This window comes from Salvelinus sp. IW2-2015, linkage group LG3 (genome assembly GCF_002910315.2).
Source record: "Salvelinus sp. IW2-2015 linkage group LG3, ASM291031v2, whole genome shotgun sequence".
Classification (NCBI taxonomy): domain Eukaryota; kingdom Metazoa; phylum Chordata; class Actinopteri; order Salmoniformes; family Salmonidae; genus Salvelinus; species Salvelinus sp. IW2-2015.
This window is the reverse complement of record NC_036840.1, coordinates 25,487,564-25,499,766: the sequence shown is the minus strand read 5'-3', so window position 1 is coordinate 25,499,766 and position 12,203 is coordinate 25,487,564. Positions and strand designations below refer to the sequence as shown.

The window sequence follows — 12,203 nt, the reverse complement described above, 5'->3', positions numbered from 1 at the left end:
CGTGGAGTGAAGTACTTGTTTATCTTTGTCACTGCGATTTCATAGTCCTTGTCTTCCCCCGTGTCATCTAACGTGGCGAATATACCCTGCAAATCCGAACCTCCCAAGTGCAATAAAATAGCTTGTTTTGTGCTGCATCTTTGACTCTTGAAGCAGTGATGAACAGTTTGAAACTATTAATCCATTTTGCCCATCGCAAACCAACACTGGCTGGCTCGGAATGCACATCAAACGGCGGGAGAGAAGGTAAGCTCAGTGCCATTATTCTTAGCTAGCTGGCACACTTGTTTGCTTGTTAGCTGTGATAACTGAACGGCTAGGTTTTTGTGAAAAGTCCCTTTACAAATTCACTTTTCCTGCACTTTTCCTGCTTCTTGAGTGGATAAGGGTTATTTTAATTCCATGTCTCCGTCACTAGTTGAATCGACTTGACTCAGACTCGGGAATCATTGACTTGTACTTTATTCCTGGTCTCTCAAGCTTAGCCTCCCTCTGTTCCTCCAGTGACTCCTTATGCCCCGCTGGTATTGCGCTACTAGGTGTCGCTAATATACTACACTAACGTTAGCTAGCGAGCCAGCCAGCTAATATTAGCTAGCTAGCTAACAGTACACTTTAACTTGAAATGAAAATGACTTTCTGACAAAAATAATAACTTGTAATATCTCAATATTTTTTATTTGTATTTACAGATGGCATACAAGTTTGTTAATAAGGCACATGAAAGTTCACATGTTCCAGAAGGCATTTCTGCCAAAAAAACGCGTTCAAATGACTCTCCTGTGAAGTAGTGACATGCGACATTTCCTGAGCCTAGTTTCCTGAAACAAGTTACATAGTCCTGTTAGGCTGACAAGGGACCTAATCTCAGATGATGTGGAAGTAATATGGCTACAGGTTCATTTGCCTCACCTAAAACCAATTTTTGTAGGAAGATGCTATAGACCACCAAGTGCTAAAAGTCAGTATTTGGACTTTAMGTGTGAAATGCTCAACAATGCATGTGATATCAACAGAGAGTTATATTTTCTGAGTGACCTAAATGTTGACTGGTTGTCATCAAGCTGTCCACTCAAAAAGAAGCTTCAAGCTGTAACCGATGCCTGCAATTTGGTTCAAGAAATCTGTCAACCTACCAGCATAATTATAAACAGAAGAGGAACCTAAATGTTGACTGGTTGTCATCAAGCTGTCCACTCAAAAAGAAGCTTCAAGCTGTAACCGGTGCCTGCAACAGAAGAGGAACTAAATCCTCCATGTGTATTAACCACATTTTTCTAATTTGGCAGAAATCTGCTCTAAATCAGTATCCACACCCATTGGATGTATTGATCAGAATATAATAGCCATATGTAGACTGGGACTAAAATTGTGTATAAGTGATCAAAGGGTTCCAAAAGGGTTCTTCAGCTGTCGCCATAGGAGAACCGATTTTGGGTTCCAYGAAGAACCCTCTGTGTAAAGGGTTCTACAAGGAACTCAAAAGGGTTCTACCTGGAACCAAAAATGGTTCTTCAAAGGGTTATCCTATGGGGACAGCCAAAGAACCCTTTTAGGTTCTATAATAGCGCCTTCTTTTCTGAGGGTACAAGAGGTTATACAATGATTCCTATGTCAAAGACATGAAACATATTTGTTGGTTTGATGTGTGTAATGAGGGACAACCTGACGATGCACTTGAAGCATTTACTGTATGAAAATGCTCCTTCCGGTTACTGAAAGGCATACGCCAATCAAGAAACTGACTATTAGAACTGCCAAATCCCCATGGATAGATGATTAATTCAAAAACTGTATGGCTGAGAGGGATGAGGCAAAGGGAAGAGCAAATAAGTCTGACAATATAGCAGATTGGCAAATATTCAGTAAATTGAGAAATCCTGTAACTAAGCTAAACAAAAAGAAAAATACACTATAATATGGAACAAAGATACAATTATATAAAGAATGCTTAATTGAGTCAGATGACTTGTTCATCACAAAGCCCTTTGATAATGCAAACCACTGTAATTAGTGCGCTGAGAGTCGGGAAGAAAGTTCAGGGAGTGAGTGTTTTAATAAATAAATGAAACAATAAACACGTAACACAAACAAAACACCGACATGAAAACAGAGTCAATAACAGGAAAGGACAAAGGGGAGTGACAGATTTAGGGAAGATAATCAAGGAGGTGATGTAGTCCAGTTGAGTGTCTTTAGGCGCAGGTGCGCAAGACGATGGTGACAGGTGTGCAGGATAATCAGCAGCCTGATGACCTAGAGGCTGGAGAGGGAGAATACGTGACAGTACCCCCTCCCCGACGTGTTGCTCCAGCCGCAGGACACCATCAAAGGGGACGAACGCGGGGATCAGTARCGGACCGGTCACCCCTGCTGATACGCGAGAACCTGTCATGCCAGCTGAGGCACGTGAACCTGTCGAGTCAGCTGGGGCGTGGGAACCTGACAGATCAGTTGAGGAAGGGGAGCCTGGCGATCCGGCTGAGGCATGAGAACCTGACGAGCCGGTGGTAGCAGGGGAGCCTGGTGATCCGGCGGAGGCATGAAAGCCCGACGAGCCGGGTGAGGCAGGGGAGCCTGGCGATCTGGTTGAGGCATGAGAGCCTGTAGAAGTTCCCGACCCGACGTCATTACTCTGACACTAAAGATTAAAAAACACTTCCCTGATTACCTTCCCTATATCTGTCACTCTCTTTGGTTCCTTCCCCAGGCGTCATTGTTTCTGTTTCTGTGTCATGTCTGTGTGTTGTTCGTGTTTTCTTGTTTTGTATCATGTTACGTTTATTTATTAAAACACTCCCTGAACCTGCTTCCCGACTCTCAGCGCACATCGTCACAACCAATTTAATAGCTTTTTTGTTGACAAGATTAACAAACTTAGGCAAGACATGCAAACAACAAAAGCTGAGCCTTCATATTCATGCATAATGGACCAAATAATTAAAGACAAGCACTGTAGTTTGTGTAATTATTGCTATTTATAAATAAGGATAAACCACCGGGTACCAACAACAAGGATGGTAAATTACTGAGGTTGGTAGCGGAATACATTATGAATTCTATGTGCTTCATCTTCAATTTAAGCCTAGCAGACGGTGTGTTCCCTTAGGCCTGGAGGGAGGCAAAGGTCATTCCACTGCCCAAGAATAGAAAAACACCCGTTGCTGGTTCAAACAGCCAACCAATCAGCATGTTAATGGTGTTGATGCAAACCTTTTTTTAAATCCTGGTTGACCAAATATAATTTTATTTAACAGAAAACAGAATAACACCAGACTTTCAGCATGCTTACTGGGAAGGGCACTCAACATGTTTGGCACTGACACAAATGACTAATGATTGGCTGAAAGAAATTGATAATAAGAAGATTGTGGGAGCTGTTTTGTTAAACTTAGGTGCAGCTTTTGATATCATTGACTATAACCTATTGCTGAAAAAACGTAGGTGTTCCGCATTTACAGGCTCTGCCTTATCATGGATTGACCATTACCGATCTCATAGAAAACAGAGGGTTTTCTTTAATTGAACTCTCTCGAATGCAAATTCGGGATATGGTGTACCGCAGGGCAGCCGGGCCATTATTGTTTTCTGTTTTTAATAATGACCTTCCAATGACCTTAAATGTAGCCTGTTTGTCTATGTATGCCGACAACTCAACCGTATACACCAGACCTGGGCAAAGGCCGGCCCGGGGGCATATGTGGCCCGCGACCTGATTCAAAACGGCCCGTGGAATCATGCTCAGATCACATAAAGAATTTGCGATAGTAAAGTTTTGAAAAACGTATTAGTTATTCAAATAAAACGCCCAATCAATACTCGCCTTTGTGTAATGATTTAACTCCCACCGGTTGTGGAACATTTATTTTTGAAGACACGTATAAATAACAACTGCACAAGGACAGACAGTGACTGACAGGCTGACACACACGTCACAGTTACAAATAGTAGCTAGCTAAGAAAAGGAAAGTAGACAATGAATGTAGGGTGTTCCAGCAAGAGTGGGCATCGAAATACTTCTTTATTGAGTTATCAGGGAAAGCTGTGTGCTTCGTGTGCAAAGAGAGCATCGCTGTCTTGAAAGACTACAACTTGTCCCGACACTTCCAGACAAAGCATGCAGAGAAATGCAGGAATATGTCTTCTGAGCAGGAGGCAAGTGCATCGAAAGAGTTGCTTTCTCAGTTGCAAAATCAGCACGGACTTTTCACAAAAGTCCATTCAGCAAATGACAGAATTGCGAGAGTTAGCTATGTACTGTCCCACAAAATTGCTAAACATAGCAAGCCATTCCCTGAGGGCGTTAAAGAATGTTTAATTGACTCTGCAGCAATACTTTGCCCCGACAAGAAAGAGCTGTTTGAAAATGTTTCCCTGTCAAGACAAACAGTGACACGGCGTGTTGAGGACATCACAGAGAATATGGAACAACAGTTGAAAAACAAGGTAAAGGATTTCACCTATTTCTCCTTGGCCCTGGATGAGAGCGGTGTTGCAGGTGACACGGCGCAGTTGTTGATATTCTTACGAGGCATAACCCCAGACTTTGAAATTACAGAGGAACTTGCTTCACTGCAGTCAATGAAGAGCACAACCACAGGGAAATATTTATTGGAGGAGGTTAATAAGTGTGGCAAAGCTGGGACTGAATTTTGAAAAGTTATCCAGTGTGACCACTGATGGATGCCAAAACCTGACAGGAAAAAACGTTGGCCTTTTGAAAAGAATATATGATCAAGTAGCTGAGCTGAACCCAGATCAGAAAATGATTTTCCTGCATTGCATTATTCATCAGGAGGTGCTCTGTAAATGTGTTCTGAAAATGAGCCATGTTGTGGATACAGTCGCTGAAGTGGAAATCTTCATAAGAGCAAACTCTTTAAACCACAGACAGTTTGTCTCACTGTTGGAARAGACAGTYGGGTCATGCAGATCTCTCCTATCACACAAACATGAGATAGCTGAGTTTGGGGAAGGTGCTTAAAAGGGTGTGGGACCTGAAGTCGGAGATTGCTGAGTTTTTGCAAATGAAAGGAAAATATGTGGATTTCTCTTAACTGCAAGATAAAGAATGGTTAGCTGATTTTGCCTTCATCGTGGACATYATGGCCCTCATGAATGAACTGAATTCTAAACTACAAGGGAAGGGCCTTTTTGCACATCAGATGTACAGCCTTGTCAAAGCCTTCAAGGGAAAATTACTCCTCCTGACCCGCCAAGTAGAAGCCCACAATCTTACCCACCTTCCGACACTACTAGTCTGTTCAATATCAGATGATCAGTGGGAGAAGTTTACATCGCTGCTGCGTGCTTTGAACGGGGAGCTTTCTTGTCGTTTTTGGGGATTTGGAAAATGACATGCTGTTGGTTTCCTCTCCTTTCACCTTCAATGTGGATAACGCTCCCACTGACCTGCAACTTGAGCTTATCGGTCTTCAGTCTGATGTAGTGATTTAAGAACTATTCAAAACAATGTCACTGACAAGGTTCTATGCGTCTATCGATGAACAAAACTTTCCAACTATTAGGAGTCATGCTCAGAAGATGTTTGTACTGCTTTGGCAACCTATGTATTCTCAGTGATGAAATATAGCAAGTCAAGGCACAGACCATCTCTTACTGACTCTCACCTCTCAGCAATCCTGCGCATAGCGAGGTCAGAAAATACTTGACTTCACTGCTCTAGTCAATGCCCATCAGAGGCTTCACTCCTCACACTGATTGAGTAGTTTACATGCAATGTTGAGCGCTCTCTTTTTCTAGTGTTTCTGTGCATACCCGTTAACAAGAGTTCTGTCCGTGGTGCTGAATGCACAGTGTACTTTTCCCTCTGTGTAGTTCATTGCATGTTTAATAATGAAAATACCTACCAAAAGGAGAACATGGATGTTGTTTATTTCTGTACATGTTAAAAAAAGTTAAATAAGTAGCATACCTGGATGTGATTTACAGTAGATATATCTGTCAACACAGTCATACACATGATGTATAATCCTGTAATATGATTCTGGCCCGTGATGGCAAAAATATATTCTAATGTGGCCCTCCATGGAAAATAATTGCCCAGGTCTGGTATACATGTTTGCTATGACAGTAAAAAAATAACTGCCACCATTAAGTGGGAAGTGGTCTGTACATTATAAGGCATTGCTCAGCTTTCTTGACATCTCAATCAACCAAATAGGTCCTACAGGCACTAGTTTTGTTGAACCTAGACTACTGACTAGTTGTGTGTTCATGTGCGGCAAAGAAGTACAAAGGCAAATTGACGTTGGTCCACAACAGAGCAGCATATATTGCACTTAGACGTACACTGAGGGTGAATGTCAATAAGATGCATGTCAATCTCCCCTGGCTCAAAGTTGATGAGAGTTTGACTGCATCACTATTGGTCTTTGTGCGAGTTGTTGATGTGTTGAAGGTACCGAACTGTCTGCTCAAGCAGTTGGCAGACAGTTTGGATACTCATCGGTATTAAATACAAGACATGCAGCTAGAGGTCTCTTCACAGTCCCCAGGTCCAGAACAGAGTTTTAAATAGATCCATGACTGCATGGAACTCTATGCCACCTCAAGTACCTCAAGCTAGCAATAAAAACAGATTCAAAATCCAGAAGAAGAAAAACAAATTACTCTGTGAAGGGAGTAGTACACAGCGTTGTACCAGATCTTCAGTTTCTTACTAATTTCTCACATGGAATAGCCTTCATTTCTCAGAACAAGAATAGACAGAAAGTTCTTTGTTTCTGGCCATTTTGAACCTGTAATCAAACCCACAAATGCTGATGCTCCAGATACTCAACTAGTCTAAAGAAGGCCAGTTTTATTGCTTCTTTAATCAAGACAACAGTTTTCAGCCGTGCTAACATAATTGCAAAAGGGTTTTCTAATGATCAATTAGCCTTTTAAAATGCTAAACTTGGATTAGCTAACACAACGTGCCATTGGAACACAGGAGTGATAGTTGCTGATAATGGGTCTCTGTTCGCCTCTTATAGATGTTTGATTAAAAATCAGCCATTTCCAGCTACAATAGTCATTTACAACATTAACAATGTCTACACTGTATTTCTAATCAATTTGATGTTATTTTAATGGACAAAACATTTGATTTTCTTTCAAAAACAAGGACATTTCTAAGTGACCGCAAACTTTTGAATGGAAGTGTATATATATTTCTCTTTGACCTGCTGCTGCTGACTATCAGGCAGTGAGCAGGCTGTTAGTGAGTGAGTGAGTGAGTGAGTGAGTGAGTGAGTGAGTGAGTGAGTGAGTGAGTGAGTGAGTGAGTGAGTGAGTGAGTGAGTGAGTGAGTGAGTGAGTGAGTGAGTGAGTGAGTGAGTGAGTGAGTGAGTGAGTGAGTGAAGGGTGGAGAGGACAGAGGGGTGTGTGTTGCATTGAGAGCACTGGTTGAGAGAGTGCTGCAGCCATCCGTAGCCATGAAAAAAATGTCTCACATCAACACCATTATCCCAGAAACCCTAGACCCACTCCAATTTGCATACCGCCCAAACAGATCCACAGATGATGCAATCTCTATTGCACTCCACACTGCCCTTTCCCACCTGGACAAAAGGAACACCTATGTGAGAATGCTATTCATTGACTACAGCTCAGCGTTCAACACCATAGTACCCTCAAAGTTCATCACTGGGACTGGGACTAAACACCTACCTCTGCAACTGGATCCTGGACTTCCTGACAGGCTGCCCCCAGGTGGTGAGGGTAGGTAGCAACACATCTGCCACGCTGATCCTCAACACTGGAGCCCCTCAGGGGTGCATGCTCAGTCCCCTCCTGTACTCCCTGTTCACCCACGACTGCATGGCCGGGCACAACTCCAACACCATCATTTAGTTTGCAGACGACACAACAGTGGTAGGCCTGATCACCGACAACGACGAGACAGCCTATAGGGAGGAGGTCAGAGACCTGGCCGGGTAGGGCCTATCCCTCAACATAACCAAGACTAAGGAGATGATTGTGGACTACAGGAAAAGGAGGACCGAGCACCGCATCATTCTCATCGACGGGGCTGTAGTGGAGCAGGTTGAGAGCTTCAATTTCCTTGGTGTCCACATCCCCAACAAACTAGAATGGTCCAAACACACCAAGACAGTTGTGAAGAGGGCACGACAAAGCCTACTCCCCCTCAGGAAACTAAAAAAGATTTGGCATGGGTCCTCAGATCCTCAAAAGGTTCTACAGCTGCAACATCGACAACATCCTGACTGGTTGCATCACTGCCTGGTACGGCAATTGCTCGGCCTCCGACCACAAGTCACTACAGAGGGTAGTACTTACGGCCCAGCAATTCACTGGGGCTAAGCTGCCTGCCATCCAGGACCTCTACTCCAGGCGGTGTCAGAGGAAGGCCCTAAAAATTGTCAAAGACCCCAGCCATCCCAGTCATAGACTGTTCTCGCTACTACTGCATGGCAAGCGGTACCGGAGTGCCAAGTCTAGGACGAAAAGGATTCTCAACAGTTTTTACCCCCAAGCCATAAGACTCCTGAACAGGTAATCAAATGGCTACCCAGACTATTTGCATTGTGTGCCCCCCCAACCCCTCTTTTACGCTGCTACTCTCTGTTTATAATTTATGCATAGTCACTTTAACTATACATTCATGTACATACTACCTCAATTGGCCTGCACTTTGGCTAACCGGGCTATCTGCATTGTGTCCCGCCACCCACCACCCGCCAACCCCTCTTTTACGCTACTGCTACTCTCTGTTTATCATATATGCATAGTCCCTTTATCCATATCTATATGTACATACTACCTCAATCAGCCCGACTAACCGGTGCCTGTATATAGCCTCGCTACTGTTATAGCCTCGCTACTGTATATAGCCTCGCTACTGTTATTTTTCACTGTCTTTTTACTGTTGTTTTTATTTCTTTATTGTTCACCTAATACCTTTTTGCACTGTTGGTTAGAGCCTGTAAATAAGCATTTCACTGGTCTACACCTGTTGTATTCGGCACACATGACAAATAAACGTTGATTTGATTTGAGTAGAGGCAGCTGAGGCACTGAGACAGAGCAGCACGCGACCACATCATGACCTACTTACAACTGTTTACCAGTTGTAAGTAGGTCATGATGTGGTCGCGTGCTGCTCTGTGGCGATTTAGATAGGTCATCATCAAGCGAAGGGTTTTACTCATGCTCAGATCTAGGGTCTGGAGCGCTGGCCGAGTGGAAGTTATGGAACTCCCTCGCATGCTTGTGTTATGGGAAAAAGTCCAAAATGAAAATTACATTAAATGTGGAGAGTGATAGGCTACATTTGCATCTGTTAGCCATCAAGTAGGCTATTAATTTATATGTCATTGTATGCTACTGTAGCCTACCAGTTGATACAATAAAACAAATCATTGCAAATCAATTTGTGCCACTTGTGTAGCCTACCTGGTGCTGGCAAACAGATTTAATAAATAACCTATAACTCAGTTTGTTCTTGTAGCATTGTGTAATTATGCAATTATAAATAAAGGCCATGTTTAGTTAATTAAATTGCAAGTTATTAATTGTGATCATGGTCACAGACCTATCAAAAATATATCATTCTCCACATTTAATGTCAGTTTCATTGTAGTCTTTTCCTTGAAATGAGATGTTGGCATATTGGCCTATGAGGGGCTGTAAGCTACCTGTATCTAGCTCAGCAAACCATCGCAAAGTTGAATTGCAATTAAAAACCAGATTTTAGTCAGTAACCTTTGCCTGTTGAAATAACAAGTCAATCTTACAAATAGGCAATAAATAACTACCTCTGACGGTTTAGAGCTTGAGGTAGTCACCTCATACAAGTACTTGGGAGTATGGCTAGATGGTGCACTGTCCTTCTCTCAGCACATAAAGCTGCAGGCTAAAGTTAAATCTAGACTTGGTTTCCTCTATCGTAATCGCTCCTCTTTCACCCCAGCTGCCAAACTAACTCTGATTCAGATGACAATCCTACCCATGTAAGATTACGGACATAATTTATAGATCGGCAGGTARGTGTRCTCTCGARCRGCTAGACGTTCTTTACCATTCGGCCATCAGATTTGTCTCCTTATAGGACACATCACTGCACTCTATACTCCTCTGTAAACTAGTCATCTCTGTATACCTGTCGCAAGACCCACTGGTTGATGCTTATTTATAAAACCCTCTTAGGCCTCACTCCCTTCTATCTGAGATACCTACTGCAACTCTCATCCTCCACATACAACACCGTTCTGCCAGTCACATTATGTTAAAGGTCCCCAAAGCACACACATCCCTGGGTTGCTCATCTTTTCAGTTCGCTGCAGTGGGTCGCTAGCGACTGGAACGAGCTGCAACAAACACTCAAACTGGACAATTTTATCTCAATCTCTTCATTCAAAGACTCAATCATGGACACTCTTACTGACAGTTGTGGCTGTGATTATTGTCTCTACCTTCTTGACCTTTGTGCTGTTGWCTGTGCCCAATAATGTTTGTACCATGTTTTGTGCTGCTACCATGTTGTGATGCTACTATGTTGTTGTTATGTTATGTTGCTACCATGCTGTGTTGTCATGTGTTTCTGCCTTGCTATGTTGTTGTCTTAGGTCTCTCTTTATGTAGTGTTGTGTTGTCTCTCTTGTTGTGATGTGTGTTTTGTACCATATTTTTATTTTTTATTTTTTATATTTTTTAATCCCAGGCCCCCGGTCTCCGCAGGAGGCCTTTTGCCTTTTGGTAGGCCGTCATTGTCAATAAGAATTTGTTCTTAACTGACTTGCCTAGTTAATTAAAGGTTAAATAAAAAAAATGTAAACCTAAATAACGGTTTGTCAGCTTAACATCTGTCACATAATAACGGCACAGTTGCCAGAAAATATCATAGCATACATTTTTTCTTCCTAGTGTTTCTYGCACAGAGATTTCGAGATCCTTTATCCAACTTTCATCACTCAAACTCTCCTGTCGGATTTATCTATAGTTACGCACATGAGCAAAAGGGATTAATTTACAATATTAAACTGGATGGTTTGAGCCCTGAATGCTGATTGGTTGAAGGCCATGGTATATCATGTACCACAGGAATGACAAAAAAATACATTTTACTACTCAAATTAAGTTTGTAACCAGTTTATAATAGCAATAAGGCACCTTAGGGGTTTGTGGTATATGGCCAATATATCACGGCTAAGGGCTGTTCTTTGTGGTATATGGCCAATATACCACGGCTAAGGGCTATGTCCTAAGAAGAGCCCTTAGCAATGGCATATGAGCCATATACCACACCTCCGCTCCTCGGGCCTTATTGCTTAATCATAGCAGTCAAAACAAGTTAAATCGACATCCATTAATGGAAAATTATCTGTAGACTTTAATAAGGGCAATTTATCTTTTCTCTTGCAACATATTCTTAAACTCGCAAGAGTTTCATTGATATTCCTTCTTAATTTGCTCGATAACATTATGGAAAATGGTTTATTGGATAAATGTGTCAACTCCTCTCTTGCTGCCAAAACMTTTTTGGGGCTAGTTTTCAGAAATTGTGTGCGGGTTTTCAGAGGTAATTGGGCTATACATTTTTGCTAGACCCTGCAAACCTCACTGCAGGCTCACTTGTGCTGTGTATGTTGTTAGTGTTGTTCTGTTAGTTTCTCATGACATCTCATGCTCTTAGAGTTTGAGTCTTTCCATTTGGTGTCCCCATAGCATAGGATACTATTTGACCTAAGATAGCGGTTGTGTTTTGTAGTCGGCGCAGTTCATCGCTTCCAGTTGCTGGTTTTATTCCTTGTTAGCATGCTAGCATAGTTAGCATGATTAGCATCCTAACTCCACATGGTAAATACACTATTTAGCTTGCCTAACTGCATTGTTAGCATTGCTAGCGTCATTAGCATGATTAGCAGCCGAGCTCACCCTTGACCCCACTAATCATCTCTGAACGTTTTAACATCTTGGCCATGTACTGTTATAATCTCAACCCGGCACAGCCAGAAGAGGACTGGCCACCCCTCAGAGCCGGGTTCCTCTCTAGGTTTCTTCCTAGGTTCCTGCCTTTCTAGGGAGTTATTCCTAGCCACAGTGCTTCTACATCTGCATTGCTTGCTGTTTGGGGTTTTAGGCTGGGCTTCTGTATAGCACTTTGTGACATTGGCTGATGTAAAAAGGGCTTTATAAATACATTTGATTGACTGATTGCTGTGGCCTCATGTGGGGAT

The 12,203-nt window shown here is 42.4% G+C and overlaps 1 pseudogene; it reads left to right on the top strand.

The window, feature by feature from the left end:
* Positions 1-2,217: 2,217 nt before the first annotated feature.
* LOC139029497 (general transcription factor II-I repeat domain-containing protein 2A-like) lies at positions 2,218-5,357 on the top strand (annotated as a pseudogene).
* Positions 5,358-12,203: the final 6,846 nt, after the last annotated feature.